This window comes from Armigeres subalbatus, chromosome 1, assembly GCF_024139115.2.
Source record: "Armigeres subalbatus isolate Guangzhou_Male chromosome 1, GZ_Asu_2, whole genome shotgun sequence".
NCBI classification, from domain to species: domain Eukaryota; kingdom Metazoa; phylum Arthropoda; class Insecta; order Diptera; family Culicidae; genus Armigeres; species Armigeres subalbatus.
Window position 1 is genome coordinate 120,299,899 of NC_085139.1, and position 6,739 is coordinate 120,306,637.

The window sequence follows — 6,739 nt, forward strand, 5'->3', positions numbered from 1 at the left end:
AGAGGAAGAAGGAATAATGAAGAAGGAAGAAGCATAAACGAAGAAGGAAGAAGATAGAACAAGAAGAAAGAAGGAAGAAGGAAAAATGAAGAAGGGGAAAGGAAGAAGGAATAAGAATGAAGAAGAAAACAGAAAGAAAGGGGAATGAAGAAGAAAGAAGGAAAAACAGAGAATGAAAAGGAAAGAAGGAAGAAGGGAAAAGAAGAAGAAGGAAAAAGGAAAAGGAAGGAGAAGGAAAGAGAAGGAAAAAGAAGGAAAAATTTCTCTGTTCTCAGTTTTCTGTTCACTTTTCTCTTCACACTTTCACATCTCACTTCTCACTTCTTCATTCTAATTACTCACGTTTCATTCCTCACTCTTCGCTATTCGTAATTTGAGGTTAATTTTTTTAACTATTCGGCCAAACGGTAATAGGCCAAACCACCCGTTCGGCCAAACGATATTCGGCCAAATGGCGTTCGGCCAAACGGCATTCGGCCAATTGGCCTGACACTCATTATTTATACTTGTATGCTTGAGTACAGGTTGTAAATTAACAAACAAATCATTTAGACAAGCAATGGCAACAGCCTGAAGTCCCATTATCAAATGGATCGTTGGAAGCTGAAGCAGTAGCTCCTGAAGCTGTAGCTTTGACAAATGATAAGATTTGGATTTGGATTGGATTTGGATTGGATTTGGATTGGATTGCATTTGGATTGGATTTGGATTGATTTGATTGGATTTGATTGATTTGGATTGGATTGATTGATTTGGATTGATTTGATTGGATTTGGATTGATTTGGATTGATTTGGATTGGATTTGATTGATTTGATTGATTTGGATTGATTTGGATTGATTTGGATTGATTTGATTGGATTTGGATTGATTTGGATTGATTTGATTGATTTGATTTGATTTGGATTGGATTTGATTTGATTTGGATTGGATTTGGATTGATTTGGGATTGATTTGATTGATTTGGATTGATTTGATTGGATTTGGATTGATTTGGATTGATTTGACTGGATTTGATTGATTTGACTGATTTGGACTGGATTTGATTCGATTTGGATTGGATTTGGATTGATTTGGATTGGATTTGGATTGGATTTGGACTGACTTGGATTGGATTTGGACTGGATTTGGACTGATCTGGACTGATTTGACTGGATTTGGACTGGATCTGACTGACTTGGACTGATTTGACTGGATTTGGACTGGATCTGACTGGATCTGACTGATTTGACCGATTTGGATCTGATTTGACTGGATTTAACTGATCTGGACTTGGATTTCGATTGACTTGGATTGGATTTGACTGGATTTGAATTGGATTCGATTTGTATTGATCTGGATTGATCCGTATTAGATCTGGATTGATCTGGATTTGATCCGGACTGATTAGGATTGGATTTGACTGGATTTGACTGGATCTGGACTGGATTTGACCGATTGGATTTTGACTGGATTTGAACTGGACCTGGACTGGTTTGATTGACCTGGACTGGATTTATATTAGATTTGGACTGGATATGGATTGGATTTGGACTGATTTTGATTGGATCTGGACTGATTTGGATTGAATTTGACTGGATTTGGATTGATCTTGGACTGGATCTGGACTGATTTGATTTGACTGATCTGGACTGGATCTGATTTGGATCTGGACTGACCTGGACTGGATCTGACTGGATTTGGATTGGATCTGGACTGATTTGGATTGACTTGGATTGGATCTGGACTGATCTGACTGATCTGACTGGATTTGGACTGATCTGGACTGATCTGACTGGATTTGGACTGACCTGGACTGGATCTGACTGGATCTGGACTGATTTGGATTGGATTTGGACTGGATCTGGACTGACTTGATTGATTTGACTGGATTTGGACTGACCTGGACTGATCTGACTGGATCTGGACTGGATTTGGATTGATCTGACTGGATTTGGACTGATCTGACCGATTTGACTGACTTGGACCGACCTGACTGATCTGGACTGGATCTGGACTGATCTGACTGACCGGACTGGATCTGGACTGGATCTGGATTGACCTGACTGGATCTGATTTGACCGATTTGACTGATCTGACTGATCTGGACTGATCTGGACTGACTTGACTGATTAATTTGGACTGGATCTGACTGGATCTGACCTGACTGATCTGGACTTGACTGGATTTGGATCGATTTGGACCGATCTGACTGGATCGGACTGATCTGGATTTGACTGGATTTGGACTGGATTTGATTGGATTTGACTGACCTGACTGATCGGACTTGATCTGACTGACTTGACTGGATCTGGACTGGATCTGGACTGACTCTGACTGGACCTGGATTGACCTGACTGACTTGACTGACTTGGACCGAATTTGACTGATCTGGACTGGATCTGGACTGACCTGACTGGATCTGACTGGATTTGACTGATTTGGACCGATTCTGGATTTGATTTGGATTGACTTGGACTGACTCGACCTGATCTGGATCAATTTGGACTGGATCTTGACTGGATTTGACTGGATCTGGACTGATTTGACTGGATCTGGATTGATTTGATCGATTGATTTGGATCGACTGGATTTGACTGGATTTGACCGATCTGGACTGATTTGACTGGATTTGGACTGATTTGGATTGATTTGATTGATTTGGATCTGATCGACTGACGGATTTGATCTTGACTGATCTGGACTGATTTGGACTGATTTGGATTGATTTCGGATTGATTTGGATTGGATTTGGATTGGATTTGATTGGATTTGGATTGATTTGGATTTGGAATTTGGATTGGATTTGGATTGGATTTGGATTGATTTGATTGATTTGACCTGATTTGAATGGATTTGATTGATTTGACCTGGATTGATTCGATTTCGGATTGACTTTGATTGGATTTGATTGGATTTGGATTGATTTGGATTGATTTGGATTGGATTTGGATTGGTTTGATTGTTTGGTTCCTGACTGGATTGATTGATTGAATGTGGATTGAATTTGAATTGGATTTGGATTGGATTTGGATTCGATTCGGATTGGATTTGGATAGGATTTGGATTGGATTTGGATTTGATTTGGATTGCATTTGGATTTTATTTGGATTGGCGTTGGATTGGATATGGTTTGCACTTGGATTGGATTTGGATTGGGTTTGGATTGGATTTGGGTTGGATTTGGATTAAATGTGGATTGAATTTGAATTGGATTTGGATTGGATTTGGATTCGATTCGGATTGATTTGGATTGGATTTGATTGATTTGGATTGGATTTGATTGATTTGGATTGCATTTGATTTTATTTGGATCATGGCGTTGGACTGGATATGGTTTGCAATTCTGGACTGATTTGGATTGAATTTGGATTAGATTCTGGTTGAATTTTAAATTGGATTTGGATTGGATTTGGATTGATTAATACTTTAGTTGAATTTGAATCTCGTTTTTGACTGATTTGTCTTTTGTTTTTTATTTGTTTTAATCGAATTATCATTTCATTGCATATGATTTGGGTTTTGATTGTTTCTGAATATTATTATGTAGATTTAAATTTATTTTGAATGTTGTAGCATCCGTTGATTGGATTCACATTTCATTCGGATTAATAGCGTCTGAGAAAAATAAGAATAGCATTGCTAGGTTTGTGGAATACACATTTGGCGTCAATTTAAATTCCTCCAGATATATGCACTTGGAATAGAGAATTTCCTACATAACAGGCATCTAAACAGAGTCTATTGCAAAGAAAATAATTGATAAGCCACTCGTTCAAATGATGGATTACTGATTCTCACAGCTCGTATGACCGTAGACCACTTTGTGAGCTTCCAAGCATCGAACCCTGCAGTCAGTGTGGGCCCATTTTCTCAAACTGATTGTTATCGGACCTTGTCTTTTGCTGTTCTCTCTCTGTTCAGTCAACGCAACGGTCCTCTCCTTTTCGGTAAATAGCAGCCACCTCGTCGAGCGACAACCCCATATGCACTTCAAAATCTGACGAGTGCCACTTTGACAAAACGAGATAAAGTGCAGTACTGTTTTCTCATCACACCGATCTCCGGCACGTTTAACCAGAATCAGATCCTGCAAGCAAGCGTCAGTATGGTAGGTATCGTATAAATGTTTGCCTCCACCAAGTCGGTTGGTTGGAAGGTGGAAAAGTTCATCAATTGTGCAAGCATGTTTACTGTCGAGCTACGTCCCTGTCGTGGTGAACAGTCATGGCCTCAACCCAGCCCGGCATCATCCCGGCAGGTACTTCTATGTTGGTAGATGCAATTAAGCTACACCGAAGCCAGTCATCCCGAAGACGACTTGAGCCATTATTGCGGGCAGCTGTTGGGGCTGTGTAAAATTTGGTTGATTCCTCCGGAAGGCAGAGACTGTGAAATTCCAACCTTCATCGCCGTTGCTTACCTTTGCAGGAAAGATCCTATCTGGAAGCGTTCCTGACGAAATGACATTTTAAAATGAACCAGAACCAGAAGTTTTGCTTGAAATTTAATTAAAATAAATCATGCTGACAAAAGCATTCAAATATAAGTGCCAGTGTTCTTGAATGGCTTCTTTCGGGTTGGTTCGGATTAGAGGGATAACTGAATCTCTAGAGCCTGGAGAAGCGCAGTGTGTTTCCGGCATTCAAAAATGGGTAGTCGTCGTCAATGTCGGATATGCATGAGAAGCTTTACCAGCTGGAAAAGGGAAACGAACGTACGTTTGGGTAAATGGATTTCCTTTGTTGAAATGTGTGAAAAGCAGGTAAATCTGTTGGATAAATCGTCACGACATTTTTCAGGACTTGATGTGAAGCATTAACTGAATGGACATATAGAAAGGTGTTTGTCAGCAGTGAAACTTCAAATCAAATAATACGTGCATCTCGGTTCCTTAGTGTGCTTGAGAAAAGATTTTTCGAATAGATTCTTAAACGTGGTGTATAGGATGAATATGGCATACGAAAAAGAAACTTCTTCTTTCTTATTATGCCGTAAATTTTGCCGACGAAGAATCTCCAATTAAAAATCTGCATTATTACGGGGTAGCTGTAACGTAATATTAATAGTAATGAACAACATAAAGGTTTATACAATCCCATTGAATTCCACCACTTAATTGTATCTTGACAGATACGTAATTTGAATTCCTTGCTAAATAGTAAGGCCGTCTTCAGTGTCTTTGTACCTTGACTTGACTGACACCTTGACAAGATTAACTGAAGACGGCCTTCACTGTTGAGGTCGAGCTATCCACGTGTATCTGTCAAGATACAATTTAAGTGGTGGAATTCAGTTGGATTGTATAAACTTCGTCTCATGCGACAAGTGAAGACATTCCACCAAAAAGCTCAAAATATTTTTCTTATCAACATAAAGGTGTTATATGCCTAAGCCGGATCAAGCGTATCACGGTTGCCAGCCGACATTTTTGTATTGGCCATCGGATATTTTTTTTTTAATTATCAAGATTTAGACATTCCGGGTGAGCAATGCCATATTGTTGTGTAAATTCTCCAAATAGATTTTTTTCTATGATTGCAGAAAAGAGCAAGCGGATAGGCTTCTGGAAACACTGGATATGTATAAATGGTGTAAAGTTGCAAAATTTTTCAATTACTCCCAAAAATTCGTCACGCAACCTATAATTTTTCAATCCAAAATTCGAATCGGTAAGATAGTGCACATTACAATGTCAAGGCAGTATTTGTCTAAATTTGGGTAATATGAACACGTATAATAGAACTTGTAGAAATTGCAATTACAATAAAATTAAATGTGATTAAAATAACATGGGGCGAATGGTTCTAAAGCTTTATGGGATGTGTTCATCGAATAGCTGAGTTCAGGGCTGACAATCGTCATCGTCATAGCACGAAATGTCACAGTAGCGACGAGTTGCATTGTCTTCATTGCCATACCTCTACACATCATCAATCGACGCGCAATGACGTTAGGCTTTCGTCGTAACCAAAACGTCCCAAAGACATCGAAGAACGAAGAATTTTGTACCGTTATTCTCTTCATGCGGCAGCTGCCGCCATGCGAAGATTTTACTAATTATTTGTAATAATGTATTTGAAGCAACGTATGAAAGCGTTATGAATGTTATCGATACATTTATGTTACAAAAATTCCTACTATTTGTTTATAGAAGCGGGCTTGGTAGTCATATGGCTACTGCTTCTGCCTCATACGCAGGAGGTCGTGGGTTCAATCCCAGATCCGTTCCATTCTCCTACTTCGTATCTTTCTTTATTTCTATGTTAGCAATCAGACTGGAAATGAACTTCCATACCGTTTCCATTTATTCCTATACCTTCAACTTGAGTATTCTAACAGCAATCTGCTAGAATTGGAAATGAACTATAGAGCTCTTTCCTACATCCAATTAGAAATTCCATCAGTTACCTTCTCCTATCTATCACATTGGCAGCTCGTTAACCAAGAGACCTCTTCTAACCTAACCCAGAAATTCCAACAAATTCGCATGAACTCGTGAAGTGAGAGGTATATTCTTATGAGTAGTGATTGCATCTATTTCTCCCCTTCCTACATTGACTTGCATTCTGAGCAGCCAGTATGACTAAAAATGAGATCACCAGTACTTGAAATATCAGCAAGAATCACAAATCTGTTGGTTCCTTGCAAGAACAGCTGATCTGGTCATAGGAGAAGCACACGAGCAGTCAATCAAGCTCAAGCTCAAGACACAAATTTCCTACTATTTGTTTAAGCAATAACTGAACGGCGTACATCAT

At 39.2% G+C, this 6,739-nt stretch overlaps 1 protein-coding gene across 1 annotated transcript in view; it reads left to right on the forward strand.

Moving 5' to 3' along the window:
* LOC134205058 (solute carrier family 22 member 21) overlaps nucleotides 1-6,739 on the forward strand; it is a 217,320-nt gene that overhangs the window by 100,344 nt on the left and 110,237 nt on the right. The gene's annotated exons all lie outside the window — the stretch shown is intronic.